The sequence below is a fragment of the Belonocnema kinseyi genome, chromosome 2 (genome assembly GCF_010883055.1).
Source record: "Belonocnema kinseyi isolate 2016_QV_RU_SX_M_011 chromosome 2, B_treatae_v1, whole genome shotgun sequence".
Taxonomy (NCBI): Eukaryota; Metazoa; Arthropoda; class Insecta; order Hymenoptera; family Cynipidae; genus Belonocnema; species Belonocnema kinseyi.
In genome coordinates this window covers 124839473-124855814 of record NC_046658.1, presented here as the reverse complement: position 1 = coordinate 124855814, position 16342 = coordinate 124839473, and the positions used below count along the sequence as shown (strand labels likewise).

Sequence of the window (16342 nt, the reverse complement as noted above, 5' to 3'; positions counted from 1 at the left end):
TCTTACCACTGAATAAATTTTTAAATTATTTTGTTTAATTTTAGAAAATCGTAAAATTTTTAATTTGAGCGGGATCTTAGATCGATAGTGTAGGTTTCTATTTTCACGTATTATGATTAGTATTTTCATCTGATCGGTCAATACCATGCCCATCGAAATGACATTCCCTAGATCTGGGTACGATTCCCAGCGGAGCGAAAGAGAGGGATCTTTCTTCAGAGATAAAATTCAATTTAATTCTATTCTTAATAATAAGAGTGTATAGGAGGTTATTTTTAAATAATTAAAAAGGTTCAAAATTTCAATCCGTGATGAGAAGGTATTAGTTTATTTTAATCGTCCATGAACAAGGTTCTTTAAATTTGACGGTGGAATGGGAATCGTATCAAAATCTACGGATGGTAAGAGAGGGTAATGGGGGGAGGGGGGGGGGGGGGGGGGGGGGGGGGGGGGAGGTTAAGAGAAAGTAAAGTTTCAATTTTTTGTTACAAAATTGGAATTTTATTTTAGAAATTGAACTATTATTTAGAAAATTTATTTTTTAGTTAAAAAAAAACATAGTTTTAGGTTAGAAATTTAACTTTTTCTAGATAATTCATATTTCGACTTAAAATTTCAACAATTTTGTACAAAATTCGTCTCTCTTGATAGAACATTAATTTTTTTGCTGTTAAATTAATCTTTTTTGTTGAAAATTTAGGTAAATATTAAATTAAAATTCTTCTATCTGGGTAAAAATTTAACCTTGTTTGTTAAACATTTATTTTCTTGGTTGCGGATTCAAATTTTGAAACTTCCACTTTTTTAGTTGAATGCAACTGGTGAGAAATTTTGTTGTTGTCGAAAAATAATTTTAAAAACTTAAAATTTTACTATTTCATGTTTGGATTGTTCTTAATTGAATTCCAATCCCTTTTTATTTGAAAATTCGACCAGTTAGTGGAAAAATTATTTTTTAAGTTAAAAATTAAGATATTTAGTTAAAATGTTTTAAAGGTTTTGGAAAAAATGCAAGATTTCTGGAAAAGTCTTTAATACATTTTTCTTTAAAAATATTAATTTTGAATAACATTTTAAACGACTACTAAAAACATCAACAACAAAAATCTAGAAGATTTTGAGTAATTTTTATATTCTAAAAGTTTTTCCATTGTTGCAAATATATAAGTTAATTTAAAAAAATTTTAATTTAAAAATATAATTGTTTTTCCTTGAAACTGAAAAATTAGACGCGCTCATAGCGCAAGACTGATGTTGCTAGTATTTTTTAAATGCAAAAGTAGCTAAAAAATTAACGATTGTTCAATCTTTTGCAAAGTAAGTAAGAAAAAGTTTCAATTCTAGACGGTAACGATGACGAAAACACAAAGTAACTTACCTATCACTGATTTTTAATTTGCAATAGTAACCATTTTTAAAATTAAATTGAGTATTACAAAACATAAATTTCACTTCAGAGTGATTGATTTAAGTGGATGGTTGTAAAAGTTTAAAAAAGAACCAGAGAGGTGGAATTTCAAACGAGGAACTTTATACTCGAACTACAAACTGACTACTTTGAAGCTAAGTACTCGCAAACAGACCCTCGCAATATTACCCTCTTGTTTGTCGTTGAACTCACTTCAAAGGGGCCGTCTGACCAAAACGGGTTGTGACTACTGCGAAATTTACGCCCTTGGAATTGTAAACCAGTAGAAACCACGTCCTCAATATAACTTCAACTAACAATTATTGTAAAACTCTAGAAACTAGATGTACATTTTTAAACGCAACCCCTCTACTTTCTTCTTTTGGCGAATAATTAAATCTTACTGTTTGGGTTATTGATAAATTAATTTAAGAACAAGAAATTATTTCATTCTTTAGAATTGTTTAATTTTATTTAATAATAAGTCTGTAGCAACTTTGGAATATTCTCTCGTTGAAAATTTAACTATTTAGTTGGAAATTAAGGTATTTTCTTGGAAATTTATTCATTTCGGTTAAAAATTGCAGCTGTTTGGTTGCAAATTAATCTATTGGTTGAGGACTCAATTTTATAATACAAAATTAATGTATTTTCTTAAATATTCGTAAGTTTTAGTACAAAATAAATATTTTCAATTGAAAATTGAACTATTGGGTTCAATTTTGAACTCCTTTGTTAAAAATTTATTTTGTCTAAGATTCATGACTATAGTTGCAAATTTAACGATATTTTTAACCTCTTGTGTTAACACGACTTTTGTTTGAAATTTAGTTTTTTACCTGTACGTGTATCTATTTTATTTTCACTTCGATTTATTTAAACTTGTTTTGATTAAAAAATAAACCTAGAAAATAGAGAACGGAAAAATAAGACAATCTCGGAAATCCCTTTTTTCTTTTGTTTTGTTAAAGAGCAGAATGAAAAGCGCTAAAAAGACAAAACACTGCTTTTGGTTCAAAATACCATGTAAATTTTGAATCACAATAGAAACAGAAGCATATTTAATATAGCTTTTTTAACGACAACAAAATTTTCTACTAAATTATGTTGCAAGTACCTTACCAGTAATTTTCCATTAAAAAGTGTATTGGCAATTTGAAATTAATATTTTATTAACAATATTATAATAAAAATGTAATATAGAATTGATTATGTAACAAATTATGTATTCTATTGAATCATAACGCAGTAACCCCAATTGTAATGCTCCACTAATAAAATGAGACAAATGCCATTTTTATCTTTATTAAGAATTTAATAATCAAATATAAAAAAAGAAAATTTTCAACAAAAAAAATTTTTTGTTTACAAAATCATTTTATAGCCTCTAAATTGTTACTATTTCAAACAGATGATTAAATAAATAGTAAACTCTTGTTATATTATTCCTTAATAAGCAGTTTTTTAAAATCCATTTTTATTCGTCTTTATAATAGTACTCATTAATAATAGTACTTATTCTATCATTTATAATTAGTAATAAATCATAACGCACTCTGGGCGCAAAAAAAAATTCAGCAACAGTTCATAATTTTAAATAATGAATAGTCTATATTGTTACAATCCAACATTTTTTACTATATTTCGTTGGGCTAAGCTTTTTATACAAAATCAGCTCAAAGAATGTTGTGTGAACAAAGATTTTGTCTCACTGAAATTTATGTTCACACTATTACTTTTTTTATCTGAAAATTCGGCCGCGATAACGCTAAAATCAGATTTTATGTTTCTATTTTTACGCTTTTGAATTTTTTTATATCAGTATTTGATATTAAAATTCCATCAAGTAAACAATTTTTTTTAGTTTTATTCTATTTTCTTTACTTTAGTTTTATTTATTTAAAAAATTCATCGACTTTTCTCTGATCAATTTTTCATTTTCCCTGCCCATTAATGTTTAAAGACCAACATTTTGGTCTTTTATAAATGAAATAAAACAATAAAAAGCCAGGTTTAAATTGAAAATTCTCAAGTTTATTTCCATTAAAAACGACTTTATACAGTCAAAGGCGAATTTTCAATATAATAAGACGAATTTTTTACCAAAAAGATTACTTTTTAATAAAATAGTTAAATTTTCAATCAAAGAGTCGAAATTTTAACAAAACTGTTGCATTATTAGCCTATAATTAGGAAATTTTAGATAAATGGTGGAATTTTCAAATGAAAAAGATTAAACTTCAGACTTCAACCAAAAACCTTTCCAATAAAATAAATTTTGAACAAAAAAAATTTGTAATCCAAACAAAAACAACTGATATTTCAATCGAAAAGACATAAAGGATTTTTTAGAGGAAATAATTAAACTTTATTTGAATTTTTTAACAAAAAAGCAAATTTTTTACGAAAAAGATGATTTTTCTATCAAAAATGCCGAATTTTTAGTAACATCCTTCCATTTTCGGACAAACAGTTCAGTTTTCAGTCGAAAAGATTAATGTTTGGCTATTAAGTCAAAATACAAATTTTCTGTAAAACAGTTGAATTTTCAACCTAAAAATATGAATTTTCAATAAAATAGTTAAATTTTAATGAAGCAATTTTTGCGAGGAAGCGACTGGAAAAAGAATAAAAATACGAGGCAAATAAAATTATAACTCGTATATTATATCATGGTGTGGCCTTAAAAATTAATGTTGAAAATTCCCTAATTTTTCACAGACCAATTTTTCATTTTTCCCGGACATTAATATTAAGAGATTAGAATCGTCACTCTGCAACATTTTTAACATAGAATCTTTTACACAGGGAATACAATTTTTTTTAAATGATTATCTTTTACAGTTATTTAGAGTGCCTGTTATAGACATTCCCTGAAATTTGCGATTTTCTTTAAAGCCTTGATTTTTTCGTTTATCGTAGCTTGTTCTGTCAAATTTTGTCGACAGACAAATAAAATTCATTAAAATAAGTTTCAATACATGTTTTTACACATCTGTACGATTGTATCGTTAGATTTAAACTTACAAATTTATACTTTTTAATTCTTTAAATTTCGAAAATTTTAATTTAATTATTTAAAATAATTTAATAGCTGCTATGAGAACAGTAATGATACTTCAAAAATTATTATTACATTCTCATCAGAGAAAGTATTAGATTTGTGTAAAATTTGACCCCCCCCCCCCAGTTTTTGTCAAATGTCTACGTTTTGAGACTCCCTGAGTCCGAAAAACAGATTTTTACTAATGTCTCTGTCTGTATTCCTGTATTTCTGTCTATATGTATGTCTGTCTGTCTGTGAACACGATAACTTTTGAAAAAATCAATCTATTAGATTGCCCTTTCATACACTCGTTTAGTATCCTAAACTAAAGGTCAAATTCGTTAGCCAGTCATTTTGGATACAAAATCAAAAAGGGGGCACATTTTGAATATTTTTAAGACCACTTTTGTGAAAATTCAAAAATTCTCTGTGCGGTTATTTATAGAATTTAGAGAATTTAACAATTTATCCTAATGACTTTTTTTGAAAAACCAAAAATTACTAGAGTTATAGAATTTTCAAAATCCAGAAAAACAAACTAAAATGAACAATTGAAGCCAAACAACGCATGACACGAAAAAAAGTCTGAAAAAGAAAAACGTTGCTTTTTGAAAGCCCTACAAGATTATGAGAACTTTTTCAATTTGGTCAAAAAGTTGCAAATTCTAAATTTAATCGTACCAAAAATATTTGAAACCACATTTTTTCAAGATTTAAAAATTCTATGTGCGGTTGTTCATAGTACTCAGAAACTGAAACAATTTATCCTCATGACTTCTTTTGATAAAAAGAAAATTATCAGCGTTAGAGTATTTTCAAAATCCAAAAAACAAACTAAAATGATCATTTTAAGCCAAAAAACGCATGATATGAAAAATAGTCAAGAGAAAAAAAACTTTTCTTTTTGAAAGCCCTGCAGGTCTATGATAACAACTTTTTTAATTTGGTCGAGAAGTTGAACACTCCAAATTTGATCATACCAAAAATAATGAAAAATCCAAAAATTCCATTTTTTATTCAAACTATGCAAGATACGAAAAAAATTAAAAAACTCAAATTGCGCGCCCTGAAAAGGACGACAAATTTATAATGAATCACTTTTCGATATAAGCTACGAACAAAAATGAGACAAAAATTGTTCATCCAAAAAAGAGCTATAATTTCTGATAGGACAGTTAGTTTTTGCTTTAGTCGTAAAAAATAACATTCTAAATAAAAATATTAAATTTGTTTGAAAAAACGACACAAGGTATGAACTTAAATTACCAGACAAAAATTGTTCGCCTAAAAAGATCTATAAATTTATTATTAATTATTTTTCGATAAGACGAGAAGATTTTCTTTTAATCGTAAAGCATAAGATAAAAAATGCAAAAATTAACTTTTTGGAAAAAGCACAGAAAAGACGAAAGAGGACATAGGCTCCCATATAGGTCCCTATATAGGTTCCTGTATTAGACCTCATGCAGATGCGCAGTAGTTTTTATTTAATAGTAAAAAACAACATTAAAAATAAAAGTTATAAAAACAAGGAAATAAGAATTAGTATGATTCAATTTTTATGCATACTATGAATTGTAATAATATACATTTATTAAAATAATATATATTTCAGAGCAGCTTAGAATACAATTTAAGACAAAATAAATAACAAATACAAAAATAATCATGATAAATACAATTTGCTTTTTATTTTGCAATTTTTTAATAAGTAATCCCTGGCAGAGTTACATGAAAAATCTATTATAATTGATATAAAAGTGTTCTGTATAATGTAGAAAAGTTGACAGGTTGGACAAAATCGAGTGCGAAGCACGAGATACGCGATGAGAATGTGTTCGCTAAAGCCAGAAGAGCTTTAACAAAACAGAGTGCAAAATCACAAAATTAGAGTTGTCGGTCTGTTCATCTTTGATTTTAAAAGGTCTGTGCCCGAATGCGGAAGAAATGCAAAGTCTAAGCGCGGAGTGCGACTGACCTCAGTCGCGTGCTGTAGGTGAGCTTAACTCTCGAGCTAAGCTTTTTTAACGAAAGAGAATTCACTATCATGAAATTAGAGTGATGGATATTTTGAGTCTTAATTTTAAAATGTTTGTGCAAGAATGCGAGATAAATACAACATCGAGCGCGAAACGCGAGAACCAACATGCGCGCGCCCTAGGCGCGCTCAAACTTGCGAAATGATTGTAAATATTGGTCAATATTGAGCTAGAGTCTACTCTCTTTATTTTTCTAGGAATAAAAATGACTAGTAAATTTTTCGTTACAGAATAAGATATTTTATTAGGTCAATCGTGATTGTATTGACTCAATAAAATAAAGTTTTTATTTATCGACTACTTATCAGTGTATGAAGTAAATGAGGTAGAGTAACAAAAAATTGAAAAATTATAGGAAAAACGCTTCTTTAAGGAATTGGGCTAAGAATAACGTTTTTCTGAAGATTAACGAGTTGCTTTTTTGATTTCCAGACGAGCGATGAACCGCGAATCGGGAATGTAGACGAAAAGGCAAAAAAACGGATCGGCCCTCGCAGGATCGAAGGAAGGTCCTTTCCTCCACCTTCTTCATCACTTCGTCGTTACCTCATCCTTGACAACCGACTTCACATCCAGTGCTTCGACTTGGAAACTGTGAGTGATTTACTACCCTTCTTTTTATTTAATGCTTTTCTCGAAATTAGGGATTTTCTCATTCTTATAGTCAAGCTTGAAATAAATTAATCACATTGATGTCGTATTTATTAAGTTCTTGTACCTAAATTGATAAATTATAGTTTTTCCCAGATGTAAAAAAATAATATTTTATTCTTCTTGTAAACAGTTAAAGCTTGCGGAAAATGTAGAAAAATTAATAATAATTTACTATCAAGTACAAACAGATCATTTTTTTGCGTGTCTTCAACAGTCAGAGAAAAATTTTGCCACATGGAAATCTTTTATACAGAAATTTTTTATTATATATAAATATTAAAATTATATATATTTTCAAATCTTTTCAAAATCTCTAAATATCTCTTAAACTTACTTGACTTTTTTATAAATCAATAATTGTTCAATTGTTATTTAAAAAATAGAAATGCAATGCTTCCACTTACAAAAAAAAAACTTTTTTAATGGAACAATGGAAATTTTAACGTTCAATGTTAAAATTTGTCACTCTGAAATTTAAACCACCCAAAGCTTGCCATTTGAAACAATTTAGTTTCAAACTGAAAATCTGTGAATTGTCTAGTTTTGGCTTTTAAATTCAACATCGTTTTGCAAAATAAATTATTGTTTAGTTTTTAATACTCGAACTAAGTTCAATTTAAAAAATAATAAATGAACTTACATTTGCCGTTAATCAACTTCAAGCGTTTTGTTATAAAAAGAATTTCAATTTCGTCGCTTTAAATGATTCATTTTTCAAATCTTCAATGCCATTTTTAAATTTTTAAAGTTAAAAATAGAGGTCTAAAAATTAAAACTAAAATGGAAAATATTTAAGTAAGGATTTTGGAATGACGCAATGTAAACTGAGTAAAGTCCTAATTGGAAAAGTTAAAAATTGAATTTATCATTATCAAAAAGTTTAAATCGAAGTCCTTTTAACTTGCATTATATCTTGTGATACGAAATTTTGTGATATTTTAATGTGATTGGATACACGTACATTATTTTGAATTTTCATAGAAAAATTTATATAATATTTATAAATATGTAGATTCGTTATTGATAACTGAATAATCAGATATTCGTCCATTCAGAACCAATTAGTTAATTCTGTGAAAAAAAACTTTTTTCGCATGATTTTTAATGAAAGAATTCAAACTTAAGCATTCATACTCCTAAATTTCTACAGTAACGCCTAAAACTATCAGCTCAGTAAAAAAAGCGTTTTCAAAACGTTTCGTTTTTTCGTAGTTGTCTTAGCGATAAATTAAGTTAAAATGTTTCTTTAAAAGCCATTAGAAAGGTTACAAAATTTCTCTTTGATTGAATCCTATTAAAAATACTTTAGATAACAGAGGCCGTGATGACATATGAGAAAGACAGAACTTTTTTCCATTTTGACCAATTTTTAAATCTCAACTTTCACTTTCAACATGCTTCAGGGTAGAGAATGGAAAGAATTAAAACATTACAAAATTAAAGTTTAAAATCTTATTCCGATAATGAATTAGTTAAATAAATAATTAATTCCTAACTCAGGCAAGTAATAAAAAAATGGTATGTCCATGAATCTAATTTTAAAAATATTTTTGAAGTGTGGAAGCCTTTCAATAAGTAAAATGTAATTATTATTAATACCTATTAATTTATGAATCCAAACCCTCATAATTGGAATCCTGTATATTATTTTTATTCTCTTAAAATAAATAAATCTTCTACTTTTTCTTCCACATTTTTAAATAACGATTAAAATATTTGTTGATTTTATTTAAAAATTAATTTTTATAAAGTATATATAAAACTTGTACAAAAATCTTAAGAAATGTTTTTTGTTTGCTTGAGAACCTTTTAAAATGGTCAAAAAACTTTGAAATATCGCGTTTTCCATTTTGTGTTTTTTAACGAATCTTAAGAAAATTTTTTTATCACCTTGAAACTTTTCAGAATCCTTCAAAAGCTTCAAAATTTTATTTCAGAATCTTTTGAATTCTACACTTTTAAGCATTTGTATTTCTTTTCAAATTTTAAATTAGTTTTCAAAAGTTTCTAATAATATCTTCTAAACTGATTCGAATTTTTTTTAGAATTTAGAAATCTTTTGAAATTTTTCAAAAATGTAAACAGGCTTTTAAAATTAACTTAAAAAAAATAATTCAAATATTATCAGGAATTTTTTTAAATTTTGGTTTATTCTCTCGAAATCTGTCAAAATTCTCAAAATGCTTCTAAATTTGTTGTTCAAAATCTTCAAAAATCTAGATTTTTCGTAAACTTTTCTAAATCTTTTCAAGTATAAAATTATTTTTGACTCTTTCTAAGATTTCTAAATAATTTTTAAACTTACTTGAATTTTTTATAATTTTTTTTTGATTCCTCAGAAATCAAGAAATTATAATCTCTGTTGTATAAATTTAGAAAAAAAACTTGCCTTGCGATCTTCCAGATACTTTTTTACCAATATATGGAATCATTTGAAATGATTTAAAAAACTTTAAACTAATTTTTAATTAAAAAAAAAACATTACAAATTTTCCTGAAAATTTGAAATTATTTAAAACTTATAAATATCTTTCATACTTACTGGAATATATATTCTAAAATTATGTATTCTCGGAAATTAAAAAAAAATTGCTTTTGAAACTTCTACATTGTATTTAGAAATTTTAGGAAATCGTTTGAAACTATTCTTTTCGCTGTGAAAAAATCTGGCGAAAAATCGAGAATCTCTTCACGATCGAAGGTTTTCTTAAGAATCTCGATCGAATAAGACGTGACGATATTAGAGTACCGTAATAGCAAACCGAGATTTAAGTCAATTATCGATCGATTCTCATATCGTCTAGCTCGAATACAGCACTAGACACATTTAGGACACTAAAATAACCGAAATTTACGAAATAAGGTTGCTGAAAACGAAATTAGGTAATTTTTATAATAAATTTACTAAATTTTTATTTACATTCAGAAACAGTAACTAAAAATTACTAATAGATTTAAAACTGGACAAAGCATAGTGGTTGTGGTCTTGGGCAGCAATGCACTGCAAAAGTTTGCGTTGAATTATAACGATGCAGCAAATCTATTTTTTCCGATATCGAATTATGTGAAGAATGAAAAGGATTCGAAATTATTGAGAGAATAAGAAACTGAAAAAGTGATTTTTTAACTATTAAGGTTGTCAAATTGAAAAATTTATATTTTTAACGTTAAACTCTGGAACCTGCTTAATCTTGAACATAATCGTTTCTAAAATCAATTATAACACATGAATATACAGGGTGTCCATAAAGTTTCGGATCCCCTGAATTTACTGATGACCTTTAATTTGACCTGGAAGATGACCTCAAATGTCATTTTAAGGTCAACTTAAAAAAATGAAAATCCCCCTTCTTGACATCGGAAATTGATAGAACGGAAAATATCACGTTCAACTATTATTACGGTCAAAGGGTTCAATTGGACATTAAAAATCAATCTAAGTTCTTTAAAACTAAAACAAAGTCCGAGCACCTCTAAAATCAGCAGCTTTTGAATCAGCAGCTTTTGAAAGAATTTCATATCAATGGAAGTTATTTGTTTCAACAAGGCGCTTTCAATGGTGACTTTTCATTTGACCTATGATCTATGACCTTAATACATATTTGAACACAAAATTTCACGCTCTATCGATTTCCAATCTCAAAAATGGGGATTTCCATTTTTTTTAAAGTTGACTTTGAAGTTACCTTTGATGTCATTGTCAAGGTAAAGTTGAAGGTAAGAAATTAATGCGCCTTGCGGAAAACAAATAACTTCGATTGATATGAAATTATTTCAAAAGCTGCGGGTCTCAGAGGTGTTCAGACCTTGTTTAAGTCTTAATGACCTTAGAGTGACCTTTAAGTTCAAATTAAACCTATGCCCTCAATATATATTTGAACGTGAAATATCCCGTTTGATCTATTTCCGATGTCAAAAAGGGGAGGGGTTACTTTTTCTAAGTTGACCTTGAAATTACCTTCAAGGTCATCGCCAAGGTCAAATTAAGGGTCACCATTGAATTCCTTGTTAAAAGTGACTTCAACAATAACCTTGACCTCAATGACAAATATTTTATTTGAGGAAATATTCAGGGGTACAAAACTTTGTAGACACCCTGTATTTGTCCTAACATTATAAATTTTAGTAAGATTATTTGTCAGCGAAGTTAATACTTAAATGACTACGTTTGTATCTAGATTATATAATACTCTGAATGAATCAAATGTGTTTATATTAATTTCGCTCATATTTTCTTAATATTTCTATTGGCATATTTTTCATTACAATTAATGAACATAAAAAATTGAATCGTTTGAAATTTTTAGTTACGGTAACTGCAAATCACTAAATTGTAACATAATTTTCTGGAAGATATGACTAAAGTTTTATGCAGTTACCGTTCCTAAAATTTCTGTTCCTGTTTACGAAAATTTAGAAATGGTTTCTGCTTACAGCTTTACTGAAGCGCTTCTGAAAATTCTTACAGAAATTTCATACAAAGTAAGGCTCAGTCAACGCAAAATTTTGTAAGATTCCTAACACTTAAAAAAAAATTAACTTAATTCATAACTAACAACACTTAACCCTAAAAGAACTTTTAAAATGGTAATAATTAAAATTTAATAAAATAAAAATAGTTCATTAAGGTAGTAAAAGAATGCGCGTGAATGAAATTTGAGATTCAAAATAAATCGTCATTGATCAAATAAATCACGTATTATCGGCTTTAAATGACGCGATTGAAATGCGTAATTTGTATTAAAAAATTTTGAACAGATCCCGGCGGCATTGAAAAACTCAATGTATCTATAGATTCGCGATTAAATAAGAAGGGTATATAAAACACTATCTGAAATGCTGTCTTTTTCGCATTCAGATCTTTCAAGTAAGGAAAAAAATATTTAAAAAAATAAAACAATTGTCGTTATATAAATTTAAGACAGTTCTAATTGCTAATCTACTAAACTAATTGCTTCTAGTATAAACATAATAATTAATTTAGAGCTGTATATAATTTAAAAAAAGGCTGCAGGAATGGCAAACGTAACAAATATAACAATATAATAAAAGAAAGCATTTTAAAAATATTTTCCATTTTACTGAAACAATCAGATGATTATTTTTCTAGTTTTTTTAAAAGAAAAAAAATTAACAACCAATTAATAATAAGGGGCAATTGTGTAAGTTTCAATTTTGTTGAAACAATAATAAGGTTATATCTTTAAAGTTGTACGTGACCTCTACCTACATAATGTATTTACAAATTACTTTTTTTACATAAAAAAAGAAGAATTATTTACAAACCTAATGTGTTTCACATTACATTATTTACGTTATAAATAAGGCATTCTGACAAACTAAGGTCCTTTTAAATAAGGGGAGACGTATAAAAACTTACTTGTTCAAAACTTTAGCACTAATATCCATATAATATATTATTTCGTTAGGAGTTCGAGTCCTGTACTATTTATTAATTTAATAATTTATGAGTATACATTTAACCACTGAAGTAAAGTTGTTTTATAGTCAACTGCGTAGGTACCTAATCTACTATTTTGAGACAAATAAAAATCCTTTTAACCTTCAATTAAAGAGAAAATTCCATTTGCCCAGGCGGACATTTTTTTATAAATACAACAATTCTACAACTGTAATTTTTTGTTAAAACTTATCTTTTTCAAAGAAATTTGTACCAAATTTAACAAAAAATACAGTAAAACACATATACAGGAGTTTAAATTTGTTAATTTGGGTGTTCGGTATCATAAATATACTTTTAATTTTAGGTGAATTATTGTAAAAATTTACAAATCTTTACAAAAAATTACTATATTTAACAAAAGTTTAAATATCAGGAAACTGTACTTGAAATTATGATGTAAATACTGTAGTAGTTTACTGTAGAAATGTAAAAATTTAAATAAGAAAATATAAATCTTTACAAATTAAAAGAAAAATATTGCACTTTTACCAAGTACTTTTGCTATTACATAATAAATCACAATAAACTGTAGTAAAAATAATGAAAATTGAACAATAATTTATTTTACAGGACGATTCTGAATCTATTCGAAATCAAGCAAGTTACAGATTTTCAAATAAGAAATAGAATTTTTTAATTTGAAAGCCCTAGTAGTTAAAAACATGAAAACGTTAGGTTGAAACTTTATCAACTATGCTTGATTTTTAAATAATTTCATATTAATAAATTCATAATCAAAGGATCTTATAAATTCCAAATTCTATTCAAATTGCGTTTCAATCGAAAACCTTGCATTTTCAATTCACTTATTCTCAAACAGCAATTTTTAACGGAAGGATTTACATGAAAGTCAGGACGGTAATGAGCTAGAATTTTAGTTTTGTATACACTCCGCCATAGGAATAATATGCCTAAATATCTCAAAATTTAGAAAAAAGAAAGTTTTAAGGGCGGTAGGGGGTTTTACGGAAGGCATTTTAAAAAAATTTTATAAATATTTTACTCTTTACTTGAAATGAGAAATTATAAATTCAAATATTGAAAACTAAACAATTTAAACTTTGATTATCAAAATTTTAATTTTTAAAATTAACAAAGTTTTAATACGTAAGTGAAATTATTGAATTTTGATGCATGAATAACAATTAAGCAATTATCAAATTGGAAAACCTTTGAATTAGTTTAAGAGATATTTACATATTTCAAAAAGATCAAAGTTAGTTTATAACTGGAGAAGATCTAAAAAAATCTAGATTTTTGAAGATTTCAAAATTAATGTTTAAAGCTTTTTAAAGATCTTTAAAGAGTTCAAGAAAATATAAAATTGTTAAGTCAATTTTTATTTATAGAAATTATTTTTGAGAAAATATTTAGAAAGATAAAAAAATTTTGATCATTGATTAAAAATTGTGCAATTATTAATTTGAAGAGTAATCAAGTAAGTTTAAAGTATATTTAAAAGTTTAGAAAATATTTCAGAATAATTTAAAACTTTGAAGAATTTAAAACATTAAAAACATGATGTAGATTTTTAAAAATTTCAAACACAACATTTATAAACTAAAAAGCTTATAAATGTTGTATTTTTTCACCAGAAAATATTAGATTATACTTAGAAATTAGATTACATCGAATTATTATAGCTAAATTTAGATTTTGAAAGGTTTTAAATTAATAAAAAACTTGCATTATAATTTCCAGAAAAACTGAAAAGATTTTTTTACATTAGTGTAAAAAAAATATTTAAGAACATTTCCAACACTTCAAAAATAATCTGGATGATTTTAAGGTAATTTTTTTATTTTTGAAGGATTTTAAAAAAATTGCAGGAAGAACTCGAGTTTCAAGATAATAAAATTATTATTTATTATATTAACAGTATCTGCTTAGATAAGAAAAGCATCCTATAGCAGCTTAATGTGGGCTGAAAGATTCTTAAGGTCGTTAGAATTTTTTTTAAATATAATTTTTTTATTTTTATCATAAAAAATGCAAGCGATCACAAATGAGCAAGAGGTATTTTTTTGTAGAACTTTTTTCAGATGTACAAAAGTTTATCTTGATTTTTTTCGAATCTGTGCTTTTTTGCTAGAAGAATGAAAAGAGTAGGTTTTATGAAAAAAATTCTTCTGTTCACAAAAGTTATTTACCTCACATAAGACTTTCAGGATGTCTTTCATATAGAAGGCTAAATAAAAAAATAAATAACTTATAACTGTGGGCTTTTTAAGGAAATCGATTTTCAATATTTAAAAAAATGCGTATTTCTTTACCAAGAGATTCTCCAGCTACAAGTATAGAATCTGCCTTATTTGAAAATATTTCAACGTAGTAATAATTTTGCTAACCTCTAAGAATAAATATTTCTTTAAATTATTATTGTATGTTAAGAAAAATGGTATAATTTTCTTATTTCCACCGATTTTTCATCAAAAAAGTCTTTTATACTGTGATATTAAGTTATTAAATAATGATTTTCTCGGAACAAAATAATTTTTTGTGTCAAATCTTGTTTATTCTTATTCATCGTTCCTATATCGATCTTCAAAAAAAAAATACTTTTGAAGATAGCATTATAACTTTGACTAAAAAAAGATGAATTTCGAACTGAAAATTGAATAGTTGATATTCCCACCTAAAAATGTTTAATATTAAACAAAACACAGTTGAATTTAAAAAAAAAGATAGAATTTTAAATATATACTTCATTTTTAAGTTTAAAAATTAAATTTTAGGAAAAACAAGTCGATAAAATAAATTTTAATCGAAAAACATGAATTTGCAACTAAAAAGAAAATTCTGACCAAAAATGAAATAGTTCACTTTTTAGTTAAAACATAATTTCTAACCAAGAAAAAGGACGTTTGAACTCGATACTTTCATTTTTACCCAAAACTAATGAATTTTCAACGAAAAAGGTAACTTTTCAAATAAAAAGATTAATTTTCTGCCAAAAATTCGAGTTTTTAACTGAAAAATTAATTTTTAACAAAAAAAAAGTATTTTAAATATATTAGTTAAACTTTGAACCAAAGAAACGAATTTTTAAGAAAAATAAATGAATTTGTAAACAAAAAGAATTTTTTAAAATATCAATTTTCAAGCACATAGTTGAATTTTCAAATAAAATTATCAATTTTCAATAAAAAGAAACGAATTTATAAAAAAATTGGTTACATTTTCAGTCGAAAAATGTTTTTTCAACCACAAAGATTAATATTTAAGCATAAAAAATAAATGTTAACCAAAAGAGACGAATATTTAATTATATACCTTAATTTCCTTTCAAATGGTTCATTTTTTAACTAAAGGAGGCGAATTTTTAAACAAAGATGAACAAGTTAAATTTTTAGTTTATTCATTATTAACAAAAAAACTGATTTTCATCAAAATAGTTATTTTAAACCTATGAGATGAATCTTCAACAAACGATGTAAAATGCAATAGTTAATATTTCAATAAAAAATATTTCAAATTAAAAATTTTTGAATTCAACCATCAAGGACAAATTTTCAACTAAATTGATGAAACTTGAACCGATAAAATTTTATTAAAAAACAGTTGCATAGAAAAAAAAAGATATGACAATTTGTCTCTAAAACTATTTGTTTAAAATTTTTTAAATATAGTTGTTTCTAGTTTTCGATTTAAAAAATAGAAGACTTTTGAAAATATGTACATTGAAAAACTGAATGGCTGACACTTCAACTCTGTTTTTCGAAATAACTCTA

General features: G+C 26.0%; 1 protein-coding gene across 1 annotated transcript in view; it reads left to right on the top strand.

Moving 5' to 3' along the window:
• The window catches only part of LOC117182975 (acetylcholinesterase-like), a 356413-nt gene that overhangs the window by 208167 nt on the left and 131904 nt on the right, over positions 1-16342 (top strand). The window contains exon 2 of the mRNA XM_033376101.1: positions 6926-7087. The gene's annotated coding sequence lies outside the window, so the exon portion shown is untranslated. The remainder of the gene's footprint in view (positions 1-6925; positions 7088-16342) is intronic.